This window comes from Schistocerca nitens, chromosome 8, assembly GCF_023898315.1.
Source record: "Schistocerca nitens isolate TAMUIC-IGC-003100 chromosome 8, iqSchNite1.1, whole genome shotgun sequence".
In the NCBI taxonomy this organism is placed as follows: domain Eukaryota; kingdom Metazoa; phylum Arthropoda; class Insecta; order Orthoptera; family Acrididae; genus Schistocerca; species Schistocerca nitens.
This window is the reverse complement of record NC_064621.1, coordinates 193870946-193890084: the sequence shown is the minus strand read 5'-3', so window position 1 is coordinate 193890084 and position 19139 is coordinate 193870946.

The following is a 19139-nucleotide window of genomic DNA, read 5'->3' as shown; positions in this document are numbered from 1 at the left end:
AGAAGAAGATAAATACTGTAAATAACAAATGTCTCTTTTTCTGAAGTGACAGACCAAAGCTGGTGGCGCAATGATACGCACACTGCATATGCATTCGGAAGGATGATGGTTCAAACCCACGCCCGACGGGCCAGATTTAGGTTTCACGTGATTCACATAAATCGCTGTAGGCAAATGCCGGGATGGTTCTTCTGAAAAGGGCACATCCAGTTTCCTCCCTCATCCTTGAAAGATTTCGATCTTGTCCTCCATTTCTGGTTATTTCCTCACTCCTGAAGTAACTGAACTCCAGAGCTGAGTTTCAAAGCTAAAAACTTCTAAGGCAAACTTGAAATCATTATCTATCTGCAGTTTCATTAATAACGATGATAAAACCTCTATGGTCTCAAAGTAATACAGTAAGGATTCCGTATTGGTTTAGGCGACAAGATAATAAAGTCAGAGTCAGTGTAAGAAGGCATTGCTTGTCAGTTTTGTAGATATAGCCCTTGAAATTAACATCATTAACAAGAAGCAACCACCAAAAGAAGATTCGGTGATAGCCTGTATCCAGGACGGATGGAACACAGAGCCACGAATCGAGTGTCGTTGTTCTCTTTCAGCCGGCCACTGTGGCCGAGTGGTTCTAGGCGCCTCAGTCTGGAACCACGCGGCAGCTACGGGCGCAGGTTCGAATCCTGCCTAGGGCACGGATGTGTGTGATGTCCTTACATTAGTTAAGTTTAAGTGGTTCTAAGGCTGGGGGACCGATGACGTCAGATGTTAAGGCGCATAGTGCTTAGAGCCATTTGAACCACTCTTTTCTCTCTCACGTCTGTCAAAGATTTTTGGTATTTATTCATCTCTAACCATTACAGTACAGAATGGTTCAAATGGCTCTGAACACTATGGGACTTAACTTCTAAGGTCATCAGTCCTGTAGAACTTAGAACTACTTAAACCTAACTAACCTAAGGACATCACACACATCCATGCCCGAGGCAGGATTCGAACCTGCGACCGCAGCGGCCGCGCGGTTCCAGACTGAAGCGCCTAGAACCGCTCGGCCACTCCGTCCGGCCGTTACAGTACAACAAATTCGGTCTAATGCTTTGGTGAACAGCCACGGAGGATACCGTTAGCTGCCCGTCTCCATCTGTGTTTTTAAACAACTATGTGGGAAATTTCGGACCACTGCGTAGTGCGAATGGGGGTGTTTATGGATGTTTGAGCTAAACAACAAGCGCACTTGTAACCCGCTAGGCCCGGTGTTAATTAAGGGGCAGAGCACAGGGCCGGTGGCGGGCGATAAGAACGGCGAAAGGCGCTAAGGACGGTGAGTTAGCGCCGCGTGCTGGGCCTCACTGCGCTGTTTGTCACGCTTACGGCGGGCGGCACCGGATAAAGGAGAAGAAATATGGCTCTCCAGGCAGTGTGCTTTGTGGGGAACAGGCCTTCACGCGGGCTCCGGAACACTTCCTTGGAGTTAGGGCACTGCACTATACCTACGCTACACATACCGTTGGTGACGTCTCCAGGGAATTAAATTCTCCTGTATGGCAATGAGCATGAGTTCCGCAAAAAGATATCGCGTGACAGTCAGCGGTTCGTCAGTGAGATACACGATGTTGTAGGTATTGGCTCCTACGTCAATGATGCTTCCTTTGTCTTCTGGAAGGCTTTATATCCTAGATAACAGAACGCAGCATGTCATTCTCAATGGAGAGAAGTCTTCCGAAGTAAGAGTGATTTCAGGTGTGCCGCAGGGGAGTGTCGTAGGACCATTGCTATTCACAATATACACTACTGGCCATTAAAATTGCTACACCACGAAGATGACGTGCTACAGACGCGAAATTTAACGGACAGGAAGAAGATGCTTTGATACGGAAATGATTAGCTTTTCAGAGCATTCACACAAGGTTGGCGCCGATGGCGACACCTACATCGTGCTGACATGAGGAAAGTTTCCAACCGATTTCTCATGCACAAACAGCAGTTGACCGGCGTTGCTGGTCAAACGTTGTTGTGATGCCTCATGTAAGGAGGAGAAATGCGTACCATCACGTTTCCGACTTTGATAAAGGTCGGATTGTAGCCTATCGCGATTGCGGTTTATCGTATCGCGACATTGCTGCTCGCGTTGGTCGAGATCCAGTGACTGTTAGCAGAATATGGAATCGGTGGGTTCAGGAGGGTAATACGGAACGCCGTGCTGGATCCCAACGGTCTCGTATCACTAGCAGTCGAGATGACAGGCATCTTATCCGCATGGCTGTAACTGATCGTGCAGCCACGTCTCGATCCCTGAGTCAACAGATGGGGACGTTTGCAAGACAACAACCGGCTGCACGAACAGTTCGATGACGTTTACAGCAGTATGGACTATAGGTTCGGAGACCATGGGTGCGGTTACCCTTGACGCTGCATCACGGACAGGAGCACCTGCGACGGTGTACTCAACGACGAACCTGGGTGCACGAATGGCAAAACGTCATTTTTTTCGGATCAATCCTGGTTCTGTTTACAGCATCATGATGGTCGCATCCGTGTTTGGTGACATCGCGATGAACGCACATTGGAAGCGTGTATTCGTCATCGCCATACTGGCGTATCACCCGGCGTGATGGCATGGGGTGCCATTGGTTACACTTCTCGGTCGCTTCTTCTTCTCATTGACGGCACTTTGAACAGTGGACGTTACATTTCAAATGTGTTACGTACCGTGTCTCTACCCTTCATTCGATACCTGCGAAACCCTACATTTCAACAGGATAATGCACGACCGCGTGTTGCAGGTCCTGTACGGACCTTCCTGGATACAGAAAATGTTCGACTGCTGCCCTGGCCAGCACATTCTCCAGACCTCTCACCAACTGAAAACGTCTGGTCAATGGTGGCCGAGCAACTGGCACTTTACAATACGCCAGTCAGAACTCTTGGTGAACTGTGGTATCATGTTGAAGCTGCATGGGCAGCTGTACTTGTACGCGCCATCCAAGCTCTGTTTGACTCAATGCCCGAGCGTATCAAGGCCGTTATTACGGCCAGAGGTGGTTGTTCTGGGTACTGATTTCGCAGGTTCTATGCACCCAAACTGCGTGAAAATGTAATGACATGTCAGTTCTAGTATATTATATTTGTCCAATGAATACCCGTTTATCATTTGCATTTCTTCTTGGTGTATCAATTTTAATGGCCAGTAGTGTATATAAATGACCTTGTCGATATCATCGGAAGTTCACTGAGGCTTTTTGCGGATGATGCTGTAGTATATCGAGAGGTTTTAACAATGAAAAATTGTACTGAAATGCAGGAAGATCTGCAACGCATTGACGCATGGCGGAGGGAATGGCAATTGAATCTCAATGTAGACAAGTGTAATGTGCTGCGAAAACATACATTTAGCTACAGTATAGCATGTCAGCAACTGGAAGCAGTTAATCCCATAAATTATCTGGGAATAGGCATTAGTAGTAACTCAAAATGGAATGACCATTTAAACTGAATCGTCGGTAAAGCAGATGCCAGACTGAGATCCATTTGAGGAATTCTAAGGAAATGCAGTCCGAAAACAAAGGAAGTAGCTTACAGTACACCTGTAAGCCCACTGCGTGAATACTGCTCAGCAGTGTGGGATCTGTACCAGATAGGGTTGATAGAAGCGATAGAGAAGATCCAACGGAGAGCAGAGCGCTTCGTTACAGGATCATCTAGTAATCGCGAAAGCGCTACGGAGATGATAGATAAACTCCAGTGGATGACTCTGCAAGAGATACGCTCTGTAGCTCGGTACGGGCTTTTGTTGAAATTTCGAGAACATACCTTCACCGAGGAGTCAAGCAGTATATTGCTCTCTCGTACGTATATCTCGCGAAGAGACCATCAGGATAATATCAGAGATATTAGAGCCCACACAGAGGCGTACCGACAATCTTTCTTTCCACGAACAATACGAGACTGGAATAGAAGGGAGAACCGATAGAGGCACTCAAGGTACCTTCCGCCACACGTCGTCAGGTGGCTTGCGGAGTCTGTATGTAGTCGTAGATGTAGGTAGACCGAGCGAGGTGGCGCAGTGTTTAGACACTGGACTTGCATTCGGGAGGACGACCGTTCAATCCCGCGTCCGGCCATCCTGATTTAGGTTTTCCGTGATTTCCCTAAATCACTCCAGGCAAATGCCGGGATGGTTCCTCTGAAAGGGCACGGCCGACTTCCTTCCCCATCCTTCCCTAATCCGATGAGACCGATGACTTCGCTGTCTGGTCTCCTTCCCCGAAAACCAGCACCTACGCACTCACACACTCGTCGATGTAGGTAGTGTTCCAAACCGTCACTACTGAGCGCGTAAAGAGCTTACGGAATACCAGAAAGACTTCGCGACTAGATTCAGAACTTTCTAGCGTATAGAACTCATCCCAACGTGCTTTGGCGCAAAAATATCAAATGGTTCAAAAGGCTCTGAGCACTGAAGTCATCAGTCCCCTAGAACTTAGAACTACTTAAACCTAACTAACCTAAGAACATCACACACAAAAATATCAGATATATCATTTAACGTAAGGAGTTCATCAACAAAGCTGTGCACCATGCGGCACTGAGGGAGGGGGAGTGGTGTGAGGGGATCGCTTGGGTGTGACGTCATGAGGACTGTGTTAAGATACTTAGGCATGCCTAATCAGACGAATCAAGGGTTTTTTTTTTACATTTAGGACGCGTAAGCAGAACTGATGTTATGGTTACCTTTATGCCATTTACTTTGTTACTTCATTATTTATAATGTTATTATTTATAATGTTATGTTAATAATAATTTGGGCTTTCCGTATATTAGTGTTGTACCGTGTGAACGTTTTAACTTCAGATGAGTGATAAAATGTTTAAAATTTCTCAACGATTGAGAATTAATGCTTATCGGTTACCGAATATAAAACGGCGACACTACGATGTTATTGGGGTTAGTTTTCAGGGTACGAAACTTGCCGGTGCCAATCGCCGACACCAAGACACCAATCACTCGTTTGACGTCTGCGCTCGCCACGTGCTAAGGCTGGGTAGAACGCAGCCATAATGTACTTTGTGGGCCATGCTAGCTGCCGCATCAGCCTTGACGTTGCTTGGCCATAGCTGGGACTGTCGACAACGCAAGATGATGCTAAGCGTTGGCCGCGGTAAGTTTAGCACTGGCCACAATCCTGAGACACATTGGTTCCACAGGGTCTGTGGTTCGAGGCCTAACTTCCAGCCTCCGCCACACGGGGAGGGGCGCTTGAGCCCATAATGTATCGATAAAGATATTCTGTTCCTTACGTGCAGCTTCTGGCCCACCCCCACTCACTAACCAGCAACAGAGCACACCTTCATCCTCAGCAGCTCATTTCTTTGGTTACATTGGTCAATATGTGACCACTGCTTTAGAGGGTAGAAAATCGGTTAGTGCTTAGACTCGCGGACTATGGTACCTTGCACGGTTCGCGGGTCTCACCCCGCCAGAGGTTCGAGTCCTCCCTTGCGCATGGGTGTGCGTGTTGTCGTTAACATACGTTAGTTTTAGATCACGTAGTGTGGAAGCCTAAGGACCGTTGACATCAGCAGTTTGGTGCCATATGAATTTACCACCAAACGTTTAGTCGCATGCAATACTTCGCCATGGTCACAAAACGTCAAAACAACTAATTATTTGACGGAGAACAACGTGGAATTAATGTCTCATAGGTTGTATTCGCCTGCTTTATCGTCTGCCGACCACTTTTTGTTGACTTATGTCTAAAAAAACGTGTGGATGGTTAGATTCATCTCCTCAGAGAGTGGTTGAATCCTTCCAAAACCATGTGCTTGGTGTACCAACATTACAGTGGAATAAAAGCTTAGAGATCTGGTTGAAACACAAATTTCAAAGGCGAATAATTAGAGCAACAATATATCAACTTGTACCAAAAAATTATTTTCCCATGGGTTTTTATAAAACTGTAGGGGATGGTACTTGTAGCTCTTAGAATGCTTTGTACAAACCGAATGCCAACTGCAGAAACACGCACATGCACACGCACACGCACACACACACACACACACACACGCACACACACACACACACACACACACACACACACACACACACACACACACATCCACACTTCCATCCACCCACCGTTTCAATAGCCGGTTCAAAAAATGGTACAAAGGCGCTGAGCACTATGGGACTTAACATCTGAGATGATCAGTCACCTAGAACTTAGAACTACTTAAACCTAACTAACCTAAGGACATCACACACATCCATGCCCGAGGCAGGATTGGAACCTGCGACCGTTGCGGTCGCGCGGTTCCAGGCTGAAGCGCCTAGAACCGCCCGGCCACATAGACCGGCTCAGTAGCTGGTAAGGACCTCAGCTGTGTTTGTATGTTTCATTTTAATGGCTAGTAAAATACTGGACTGTGCTTGAGAGAGCGAACTTTGCATGTGTGGCAGCGCGTGTGTGGGTGTGTGGGTGTGTGTGTGGCAGGTTTCCGTAATTTCAGTAATGTCTCAACACGTCCGATCTTAACAAAGCTGTGTGCTTCGCTTTGCTGCCGGAGCTGTGGGTTGCTGACAGTGTAGCAGCGCTGTAGTAAATACTGATTAGCTGTTTCGTTTTGATAGTCAGGAGAATAATAAATGGTGATTGGCTATTTCGTCTTAATGCCTTGTTAAATGCTGGGATGTCAGTGGAGGAGAAGGGTGGCTGCAGGCAGGGGAGAGGAAGGGGATAAGAGGTGTAGAGGCATGTCCGATACTTGTTCCAGACATGACGGAAGCCACAATGAACCCTCATATTAACTATTTCCAAATACAAATTGTCTGGATTATTGTTCTCTGACTTCACAAAACAAAGCTTGGTTAAAATAATATACTAAGCAGGTAAGGCACTGATAACTGACAGCTCCAAACAAACAACTACGCGTCGGCTGTCTGTCTAATTGTCTACAACTATAGAAAGCTCATGTGAGCTACACTTGTATGCTAACCATCGATCTCTGTGTGCTACTAGGCGCTGGCATTATGGACCCCAAATTAAATATTTCCACGTCTAAATCATCTGCGTTAGATTGAAAACATTATCTAGCAGTACAAGACGTTTGAAAACTTTTGCTAATAATTCTAGCGCATCCTGTCACACAATGGAGATTACATGACACTTCAACGAAATATGAGGGCGTGGTGAAAAGCGATGCCTCCTGATTTTTTATGTGAAAACTCTTAAGGGTTTTTGAAGAAATGTCATTAACATTCTACGTCTTTATTCTTCATGTCCACATTTGTATTTCTCGACTAGTCACCCTGGCGATGAACATACTTCTCACAACGAGAGACCAGTTTGTTAATATAGTCACTGCCGAATTTTTGAGTTTGTTGACGGAACCAGAACCTCAACTCTGCTTGCGGCGCTATATTAGTATCAATGAGATATAATTGAAGGTGTTCTTTAGCTTTTGGAAACAGATGAAAATCAAATGGAGCTAAGTCGGGACTCTATAGAGGATCATTGATGACAGTGAACCAAATCGTCGACTTGTTGCAGATGTCGCAGGGCTGGAGTGTGGTGTAACGCTGTCATGCTGAATCGGAAGGCGAATTCTTCGAACCTGAAATTCGATTACAGCAATCTGTTTCTCAAGCACTGACATGTTTACATTACACACCACCATGTTACGTGTCACAATTCGGAGCCCTCTAGCGGCAGAGATCTGCAAATATGGAGACATGCAGAATAAAGATGTAGAATGTTTACAACGTTTGCTTCATTTACGAAACTTCAATAGTTTTGACATAAAAAGTTTGGAGGCATTACTTTTCAGCTCGCCATCATAATATGCTGATACAGTTTTAGCGTTTTAATTTATTGCATATTTGAGTGATGTTCCTGCCAGGACAGCCAGAATTTATTCGTGCCAGATTGGGACTGTAGTTATGTTGAAGTTCAGTGACAATGGCCACGAAACCCTACAGACTTATATGTAGTGATGTTGCTACTGCTAATGTCAGATATATCACATAGCAAAATACGTACTGATTTTCATAACTGTCTGGGCATTGATCGGCGGGTGGAGAGCATTCCCCGTGGATGCTGTGGAATAATGCTCGCTTAATACATACATCAAAAAAAGTTTTGCATCACGTCGGCTCCGAGAGTTCCGGAATCTGTACAGAAAATTGGAGTAGAGATCAACATAAAGATCATTTACGTCTTTTTTATGGCTCATGAAAAGCACATATTTCATGTTGTACCACCATACAGCGAGACCTTCAGAGGTGGTGGGCCAGACTACTGTACGCACCGCCGGCCGTGGTGGCTGGGCGGTTCTAGGCACTACAGTCTGGAACCGTGCGACCGCTACGGTCGCAGGTTCGAATCCTGCCTCGGGCATGGATATGTGTGATGTCCTTAGGTTAGTTAGGTTTAAGTAGTTCAAAGTTCTAGGGGATTGATGACCTTAGAAGTTAAGTCACATAGTGCTCAGAGCCATTTGAACCATTTTGCTGTACGCACCGGTACCTCTAACACCCAGTGGCATTGAAGCATGCCTGTATTCGTCGTGGCATACTATCCATGAGTTGAGCAAGGCACTGTTGGTCCAGATGCAGTCACTCCTCAACCACGATTCGGTGTAGATCCCTCAGAGTGGTAAGTGGATCACGTCGTCCATAAACAGCCCTTTTCAATCCATCCCAGGCCTGTTTGATACGGTTCATGGCTGGAGAACATGCTAGCCACTCTACTCGAGCGATGTTATCCTGAAGGAAGTCATTCACAATATGTGGACGATGGGGTGCCTATTCTCGTCCATCAAGATGAATGCCTCGCCAATGTGCTGCCGATATGGTTGCACTATCGGTCGGAGAATGACTTCACGTATCGTACAGCCGTTACGGCGCCTTTCATGACCACCAGCGGCGTCATGACCACATAATGCTACCTCAAAAATGCAGGAATTTCCACCTTGCTGCTCTCGCTGGTCAGTGTGTGTAAGGCTTTCAGCCTGACTGAGTTGCCTCTAAACACGTCTCCGACGATTCTCTGATTGAAGGCATATGCGACTCTCATCGGTGAAGAGAACGTGATGCCAATCCTGAGTGGTCCATTCAGCATGTTGTTGGGCCCATCTGTATCGCGCTGCATGGTATCGTGGTTGCAAAGATAGAGTTCGCCATGGACGTCGAGAGTGAAGCTGCGCATCATGCAGCCTATTGCTCACAGTTTGAGTCGTAACACGCCGTCCTGTGGCTCCAAGAAAAGCATTATTCTACATGGTGGCGTTGGTGTCAGGGTTCCTCCGAGCCATAATCCGTAGGTAGCGGTCACCCACTGCAGTAATAGCCCTTGGGCGACCTGAGCGAGCATGTCATCGACATCGCTTTGGTTCACTCCGAGACGCCTGGATACTTTCCTTATTGAGAGCCCTTCCTGGCACAAAGTAACAATGCGGACGCGATCGAAACGCGGTATTGAACGTCTAGGCTTGGTTGAACTACAGACAACACGACCCGTGTACCTCCTTCCTGGTGGAATGACTGGAAGTGATCGGCTGTCGGACCCCTCCGTCTAATAGGCGCTGTTCATGCATGTTTGTTTACATCTTTGGGCGGGTTTAGTGACATTTCTGAAGAGTCAAATGGACTGTGTCTGTGATAAAATATCCACAGACAAGGTCTATCTTGAGGAGTTCTGGGAAACCGAGCGATACAAAACTTTTTTTGATGGGTGTATACTCCTGCAAGTCGCCCCTTTACAGCATTGAGCCCCTCTGCCTAGGCTCATTTAGTTACAATGAACTGCGTTACTGTAGCCACTTAATCTTGAACCACCTGGTACCAAACCGTTTTTCGGAACTGACCCACAACATATACAAATTCACCATATGCAGATTAGGGTCCTACCCTTGACTTGCGTCATTAATTGATCTTAAACGTTTGAGTGATGGATTTGCATGCTATTGGGATGTAAGGAAATGCTGTGGAAGCAAAATGGACAACACGGCCACTGAACTGCCGTGCCTTATTGCACTTTTTCGAAGAAGAGACAACGCTGGTGGCGGTCATACAGTGGCTGAGAGACAGCATATAACACTCCTGTCTGCTGTTATTGTACCATAACCTTAAAGCTGGAAACAGGTTTTGAAATAAAACTATTTTGTTATAGCAATTATGGTATAAAGCAACAGAGCAGTGTTACCCTCTGGGAGGATTTTTGTTAAGTAGACCGTGTTGTACCTAACGGAAATGGCTTACCGGAAATGAAAGTTAGAATTACGTAAATATTTGAACAGTACCAAACAAAATTTTGCCTATATGCACTGTTCAACGGATAAAGGAAACGGCCGCCAGCCTAACTAGGCAAGAGAATGATTAACATTCTCGTTTAAGAAAGTAGGTATAAGTAACTATAATGGACAAACACAACCTAGACTTGGCCACACGCGAGTGCAATGAACTCTGATACACATATGTTTTAAGATTGAAGCTAACAACTGGAGCAGCACAAAAAACTGTTTGCACAGTTATAACACGTACAGAAAAACACTATCACTTTCAGGGCTTACACAAACTGAGGGGTCTTTATACTGTTAATATGCACACTAGAGAGACAAACATTTAGTAATCATGAGTATATAATTTCCTACTATGCAATTTGCCACTTTTGCTACCATGAGATATAAAATTAATATTTATGTAAGATACTGACTCACTTTCTACGATTAACAACAGGTAGTAATGTGATCATTTACTAAGCAAAACGTTATAAGCCTCAGTCTTGAGAAATTTTAATTTGAATTTGGCAACAACACATTAATAGTCAGTTTTACTAGGAAAATTATTTCGGCAAGCATCATTAACTTTAACTCACTCTCTTGCCACATTAACTTTAACTTTCACTTTACTATATTCAAGAGTCATTAATTAGCAAACTGAGTTTTAACGTACTTTCAATAAGGACACTCGGTAATCACTTTCGTTCAAACGGAGAGGACCCTGAGAGGTGTTATGATGAGGAGAAAAGTCAAGGTAGGTACATAAATTCAGATATAAATTACCTTATATTTCAGCACAATAACATATCCATTAAGCTGATCCTTCACTGTACATCATCATTATAGTGTTACGTTGCGATGATTGCGCAATGTGGTGGCAACTGCATGTTGGTAGGTGGAATTGCAGGCAGAATTGCTGGAATCTGTCATTTCTTGGTGGCGATGATAGATACAAACTCCAGAATAGCCCATCTATTTATCCATCCATCCGAGGCATTGGAAAATAACAGAAAAGCCTCTCTCGAAACCAACACTATGCAACTTTTACACGGCAGTGCACGGACTCGTAGTTCATCTCTGACTGGTGACTCGTCCCCGACTGACTATTCGTTCCACCTTTTCCACCTAGGCCAACCACAATTCGCGCGCTACACAGTTCCGTTCCCGAGGGGAACCACACTACCTCTTACACACAAAATTACTAAGATTCCTAAGTGAGGATCAGCAGTTTACATAACAGCAAACAAACGCATTGAATAACACAGAACATTTGCATATATTAACATGTCTACCATAAATTATTCACACAACATTACAATTATATACAGTAAGTTTTGTTCCCTCCAAATGGGTCAAAGCATTTAAATTGCAGATACACTACATCGCATAGAATCAGACCATGACTCAAAGCTTGTACAAAGAAAGGAGTATACAATTTTATGTTATCGATTCAAACAAACACATTTACAGAAGCTCAATGATGTAATATTAAATGACACAAAGACAAAATGGGTCAGTATAGCATTAGAGCCATGGTGTTACAAGCAGGGCCTTCGCTGACGGAGGCTCCGCTGCCCAAATTCCGAAACAGGGAGAGCTTCCTGTCGTGACCAATTGCAAAACCGTTTTATGAGACGGTGTCAGGAGGAACCTTAGCAGAAAACATTGTTGTCTGCCGTACATAGAAGCGACTTCTGTGTCGAACATTAGAAAGCGGTATCAAGCAAGAGACAATAAAGCTACAAGTCTATGAAAATCGTGAAAAGCCCCAGAGTGTACAGCTCCTATACAAAAATTTGTTTAAGGATGTAAGACTGATGGACCTCAGCACTCCGAGACGCCTGGATACTTTCCTTATTGAGAGCCCTTCCTGGCACAAAGTAACAATGCGGATGCGATCGCTCCGCGGTATTGAACGTCTAGGCATGGTTGAACTATAGACAACACGACCCGTGTACCTCCTTCCTGGTGGAATGACTGGAAGTGTATTAGAACACTGGAAGTGTATTAGAGCACGGCAATGCCGAGAGGAAGCTCCCTTATTGGCTAGTGAAAGAGACAGGAAGAGTGACGAGCGACATTTTTCCGAGGAAACTATTAGAAAGATTTTCACTGATTAACCAAGTTATACATCGAATTTCATGTTCGAAGAACTCGCCTTCCGATTCAGCATGACAGCGCTACACCACACTCCAGCCCTGCTACATCTTCTTTCATGATTCTTAAACCGTGTTAGCTATGATTATGTGGTGCTCTGTGCAAAATTCCACCAGGCGGCTTCCTCTTTCATTTCTTAGCCCCAATCCATATTCACCTACTACGTTTCCTTTGACAGATGTGAAAATTACCAAACTATCAGTTTAATAAGTCACAGCTGCAAAATACTAACACGAATTCTTTACAGACGAATGGAAAAACTAGTAGAAGCCAACCTCGGGGAAGATCAGTTTGGATTCCGTAGAAACACTGGAACACGTGAGGCAATACTGACCTTACGACTTATCTCAGAAGAAAGATTAAGGAAAGGCAAACCTACGTTTCTAGCATTTGTAGACTTAGAGAAAGCTTTTGACAATGTTGACTGGAATACTCTCTTTCAAATTCTAAAGGTGGCAGGGGTAAAATACAGGGAGCGAAAGGCTATTTACAGTTTGTACAGAAACCAGATGGCAGTTATAACAGTCGAGGGACATGAAAGCGAAGCAGTGGTTGGGAAGGAAGTAAGACAGGGTTGTAGCCTCTCCCCGATGTTGTTCAATCTGTATATTGAGCAAGCAGTAAAGGAAACAAAAGAAAAATTTGGAGTAGGTATTAAAATCCATGGAGAAGAAATAAAAACTTTGAGGTTCGCCGATGACATTGTAATTCTGTCAGAGACAGCAAAGGACTTGGAAGAGCAGATGAATGGAATGGACAGTGTCTTGAAAGGAGGATATAAGATGAACATCAACAAAAGCAAAACGAAGATAATGGAATTTAGTCGAATTAAGTCGGGTGATGCTGAGGGAATTAGATTAGGAAATGAGACACTTAAAGTAGTAAAGGAGATTTGCTATTTGGGGAGCGAAATAACTGATGATGGTCGAAGTAGAGAGGATATAAAATGTAGACTGGCAATGGGAAGGAAAGCGTTTCTGAAGAAGAGAAATTTGTTAACATCGAGTATAGATTTAAGTGTCAGGAAGCCATTTCTGAAAGTATTTGTATGGAGTGTAGCCATGTATGGAAGTGAAACATGGACGATAAATAGTTTGGACCAGAAGAGAATAGAAGCTTTCGAAATGTGGTGCTACAGAAGAATGCTGAAGATTAGATGGATAGATCACATAACTAATGAGGAAGTATTGAATAGGATTGGGGAGAAGAGAAGTTTGTGGCACAACTTGACCAGAAGAAGGGATCGGTTGGTAGGACATGTTCTGAGGCATCAAGGGATCACCAATTTAGTATTGGAGGGCAGCGTGGAGGGTAAAAATCGTAGAGGGAGACCAAGAGATGAATACACTAAGCAGATTCAGAAGGATGTAGGTTGCAGTAGGTACTGGGAGATGGAGAAGCTTGCACAGGATAGAGTAGCATGGAGAGCTGCATCAAACCAGTCTCAGGACTGAAGACCACAACAACAACAACACATAGTCTAGGGAAAGAGTTGCATTTTTAGTGGTCAGAGTTCGCGAGAATTAGAGCCCAGTTAGTCAAGGTTAACTTCTAAAGTGGTAAAGTGAGGATTCCGTGACAGACGACGGCGTACAGTAACAAGACAATTCATCTTACGCGTCTCCTTTTATGATCAGAGCTTCTGTTGTAGATGACAACTTAGCAGGAAAGATGCTGGTGCTACAGCCCTTCTGCCACCAACTACTACTATATACGACGACCGAGTCGCGTCTTTGTGGGAAGTAGGGAGGGACATCGGTTTAAACTTTAATGTCCTAGAGCTTCACTCTGACGATTTATCTTCCAAGCCATGAAACTTTTGCTTCTACAACACGTGTGATGTACTGTCTCGTAAAATTCGACTTGTTGCTTTCAGCAGTCTATGCTCATGAGGGTGACTCAGTACTTACGGCATTTATTTTCAGTTCTCCACTGACTCCCATGTCAGCTTAACAGATTTGTGTTCACACAGGTTGTCTTATCAAGACGTTGCCACAGGATTCCTTTATGAAATATTATTCAGAATCTAACATTTTATCACAATTGCGAATAATGGAACCAAATGATTATTAATACAATTTAATTAGTTTAACAAATACCTGCACACCAAACGTTTTATGGCTCCTTGGTTTCCGCAGTGTAAGTTCATAACCAAGCATCCTCTCCTGTTCCGATTATGTACAAGACTATTACACATCTCTGGTAAATTTGTTTAAGCACTCCTTAGCGTCAACTGATCCGTGTCTGATTTGAGGTTTCGTCATATATGTGGAGTTCATCAGGAGCAGATCTTTTTCACAGCTCCACGAGGACTCCTTTCTTATTCTTTTAGTGCATCTAGCTTTATCTTACATATTTCACCTACTTCTATACGTAGCCGCTTATCCAACTTAGACGTTTGTCGTAGCATGGCACCAACTTTGCAATACCCCCATTGTAGAAGGTAGCCTGTGATTTCTGCCAATTCCCTACACCGGTCTCCAGCTCGTTGTCTGTGCCAAAAGGCTGTCCACATAGCCTGCGTGTCACGTAAATAAATACACAAAAACCGGAGGACCTTATGGTGGGTGATAAAACATTTCCCATAAAAACCGCTGCAGGAGCGTCTTCGTTGCACCTGCAATATGTGAACGAGGATTGTCATGAAGGCCGGCCGAGGTGGCCGAGCGGTTCTAGTCGCTACAGTCTGGAACCGCGCGACCGCTACGGTGGCAGGTTCGAATCCTGCCTCGGGTATGGATGTGTGTGAGGTCCTTAGGTTAGTTAGGTTTAAGTAGTTCTCAGTTAGAGGGGACTGATGACCTCAGCAGTTAAGCCCCATAGTGCTCAGAGCCATTTGTGCCATTCATGAAGAAGAAAACGCATATCAGTTACGTTATATGGGCTGCATGAAATCATCTGCGCCAAGTTTAACTGGATTTTCACATAGTTTTAATTTCGCGGCCGATTAGAAGATGAAAATGAAATAGCCCTCGTGTATTATGCATAATAGAATGTACTTCTGTCTTCTAAATGTCTGAGGATGTCTCTATCCGATGGTATGTCAAATGTTGAAACTTTTCAATAATTTTGCGCACAGAATCAATCTTCATTGTAAGAACAAAACTAAATTTGATCGACCTTCACGAAATTCATTGCTGATGGAAACAAGACATTCGTGAAAATACACTGGTCAAATGTAATGTCTGTTCTGAACATCACTAATTACCAAAAATTGAATGAAGCGATTCTGGTTAGGCCTTTACCAAAAATCATAAAAAATCTTCCAACAAAAACCATTAAGAAGTATTTCCATTTTTCCACAAAGACTTACTGTAAAGAAACAGCACGTTGTTCAAAAAATCTGAATGTTTTCCTTGTTTTAATAGCAAAAGTGACAAATTTTACAACAATAGTGATATAATTCTGAAAAACGGATTTATATTAAATGGTAAAGACTGAACACGGAAAAAATCAGTTTACAATGCAAATTAACTCCAAATCTTGTGGTTTGGAAGGTAGGAAAGCTCTCTTCGACCTTACCTGGTTTCCGTATGCTTTGCTGCCTCTCCAGAGTAACAAGTATCCATTAGCGACTTCCTTGCACGTTCTTCACCTGAACACACCACGCCCCTTGTTGCACATGCAAATGTCCAGTCTCTGCGAGCTGGTCTCGACGAGTTTTGTCGTGTATTTATAGACACAGGCATCCGTGTAATACCTGGCTTCGACCAACTATTAGCACAAGTTTGGAAAATATAGACGGTTACACCGTTCTAACACTACAGTGCAACAGACGACGACATGGGATTGCGGCGTATGTATGCACTGATTTATCACTTAGGGTGCTGCACATATCCAACAGAAATGAACATAAACAAATCGAATATACGATCGCACAGATCAAACTCTTTAACAGAAGGGGTGTCTGATATATGTCCTCTACCAATTTCTTGAAATAGGCCGGTTTACCTGCTTCGAAACTCCTCTCTCAAGTCTCGAACTGACGGACGAGAATATATTTACAGTTGGTGACACTGTAACAAGAACGACTCTGTACTATTGTACATATAAGTAATTCTTTTCATCTGATTTTACGATAAACTTGTGTAACTGATGTTCTGATTTCATTTCTTTTTGTTTCATGCCATTATGTTAAGGAAACTGTAAATAAGTTTCAATGTGAATATTAATGTTTATGTCAGATAATATTGTTGTCAAGTAATATTGTAATAGAATTGAAATGTGACAAATGTTGAAACTGTAGTAAGATGTTTTACATTGTAACTGTGCGTCTGGTCCATATGTAGGCAATGTGTTAGGATATGTAGAATGCAAAACCTCGGGTGAATACCCGGTCTGTCAGGGAGCGAAAAAAGGTGGATGGCAGGCGAGCGCGGGAAAATGCGCGCGGGCACTGCACAGCACTACGGGCACAGTATTAGCTGGAGTTTGGCACTGGTTTGAGCAACACCTTCTGGAGCGAGGAGGCTCTCCTAGAAGACGTAGCTTCACTGAGCCTCGGGTATGCCGTTTCAACGCTCACACAGCATGGCAAAACTGCATAGGCACTAAATGGAAAAGTATTGCGAGGCTAAGACGAATTAAAGTGCCGATACGTCAAGAGCCATATATATATATATATATATATATATATATATATATATATATATATATATATATATATATATGTGTGTGTGTGTGTGTGTGTGTGTGTGTGTGTGTGTGTGTGTATGCTCTGTGCCTCGCCTTCTTGCTGCCCACCAACCGCCTCATGGATACTAGCAGTTTGAAACATTTAGTACTGTATTCGTATGGATCAGAGAGTGAACTGTGTTTGTTTGGTGCAATAATAACCTAAATTTTACCAGAACTCTTCCATCATTTAATTATACTCACAACTAACCTAGGCAGGGTCTTTTCCAAACGCTGTACAATCCGAGTGTCCTGAAATGAAAATTAAAAATTGTGTTAATAATAATTATTTGCAGAACTAGCTATATTAGAATGGTGTTTAAAGAAATGTTTTGTTAAAGAACCAGTAAATGAATAGCGAAGGTCTAATGAAGTCAAAAGATAACTTAAGTATTGATATAGTAATGAAGTTTATTATTTCGAGACAGATTTAAAGGCATTTAAATAAGCAGTAAATAAGATGAAAAGTGTAGTAACTTATATTCTTTAAATCTTGAATGAATAATAAATGCAGTAATCATTTTTTTTTAAATACAGCGATCATAACAGTTTCAGGCTCCCCCTCCCCCCCCCCCTCATTCATTTGAATTCTGAAGGGTTCTAAAGTGGTTTGACCAGCAAAAGTTTAAGTCAATATGAAAGTCAAAATTTATCAGTGTTTTATCTTTATCAAAATTGGCATTTTGTGTGTGGCATAAAAGTACAACTTCCAGGGTAACCTATGCCCGATTTGAATCACATTAATAGACTATAAAGTTTTGTAGTAAACATTATAGTGTAGTGTTATGTATTCATGATTTTCCATATCAGTACAGAACGTGAAACTATTAGTTCAATAGATTTTCTGGTTCTAAAATTCTACTATATTATGTAGTGTTACAACTTGTTGTTTCGCATGAATATAGACCAACTTGTACAGGGAAGGAACTCAGTGAATGCCTAATTAGGCTGGCGACCGTATTATTGTCAAATTGGTAGCATCTTCTCGTTTGCTTTTGATCCATCCTGTCGTGTGATCGCATTTCGAACGTACTCGACGTATTATTGTTATTACAGAGTGGATGTAAGTCTGATTAGCCACCATTCAGGTACACACGGTCGATATCTATGCGAAAATTCTTATAAGGTGAATCCCGGTCACTTACCATAGCATAGGCTTTAACGAGTAATGTGTCACGGGGGTTACAAGTGGCTTCCCGGTGACAGGACATCCAGTTGTTTTCGGTTACAAATTAACGTGAATACCGAACAGTGGATGATCAGTGGCACGAATTGCAATAATATTCAGTGAAGTAAATAGCAATGAACGTCAAGTACGGTAGTGAGGTGTAATTTGCGTTTAGTATGGACAATAACGTAAACACAGTAGATGCGCCGAGCGTAATGGAAGATGCGGCTGGCAATGACAGTAGTTTACACGGCCAGATAGCATATGGCGTTAGCGGTAGACAATTGGCGTACGTACAATACAACGAACATGTTAACGAAGAGATAGAAATGTCGAGATAGCAAGGAATAAAACAGGAAGTAGAGGATAACTTTTTAGATGATAGTGGGTACGTGAACGAATCCACTGACATGTTTGATTCACCACAAATAAAGAAAGAACCGAAAGACAATTTTGAACTAGGATCGGAACCCCCCGTCTCTGTAGAGCAAGTCAGTCTGCAATTTTTAGCATGAACGACTTATTTGAACGATTAACCAAACAAATTGCAGGACAGAATGATCAGATTCAAACACAAATCAGTAATCAGTTTGGTCAGCTTACAGCACAGGTCAAAGAACAAGGAATTAAAATTAGTAAACAAATCGAACAGGTAGAACAATAAGTGGATAATTTAAGTTCTTCAGTAAATACTATGAAATCTGAAATTGACACAATTAATAAAAATATGAATACTATGCATGGGGAAATTGACGACATTAATAGTAGGTTTGATGTTCAAATTCTCAACATCCAAGAGAAAGTAGAGCCTCTAGTTGAAACAAAAGTAGAAGAAAAAGTTTTCGGTCTTAAAACTAAGATTGTAAACGAAT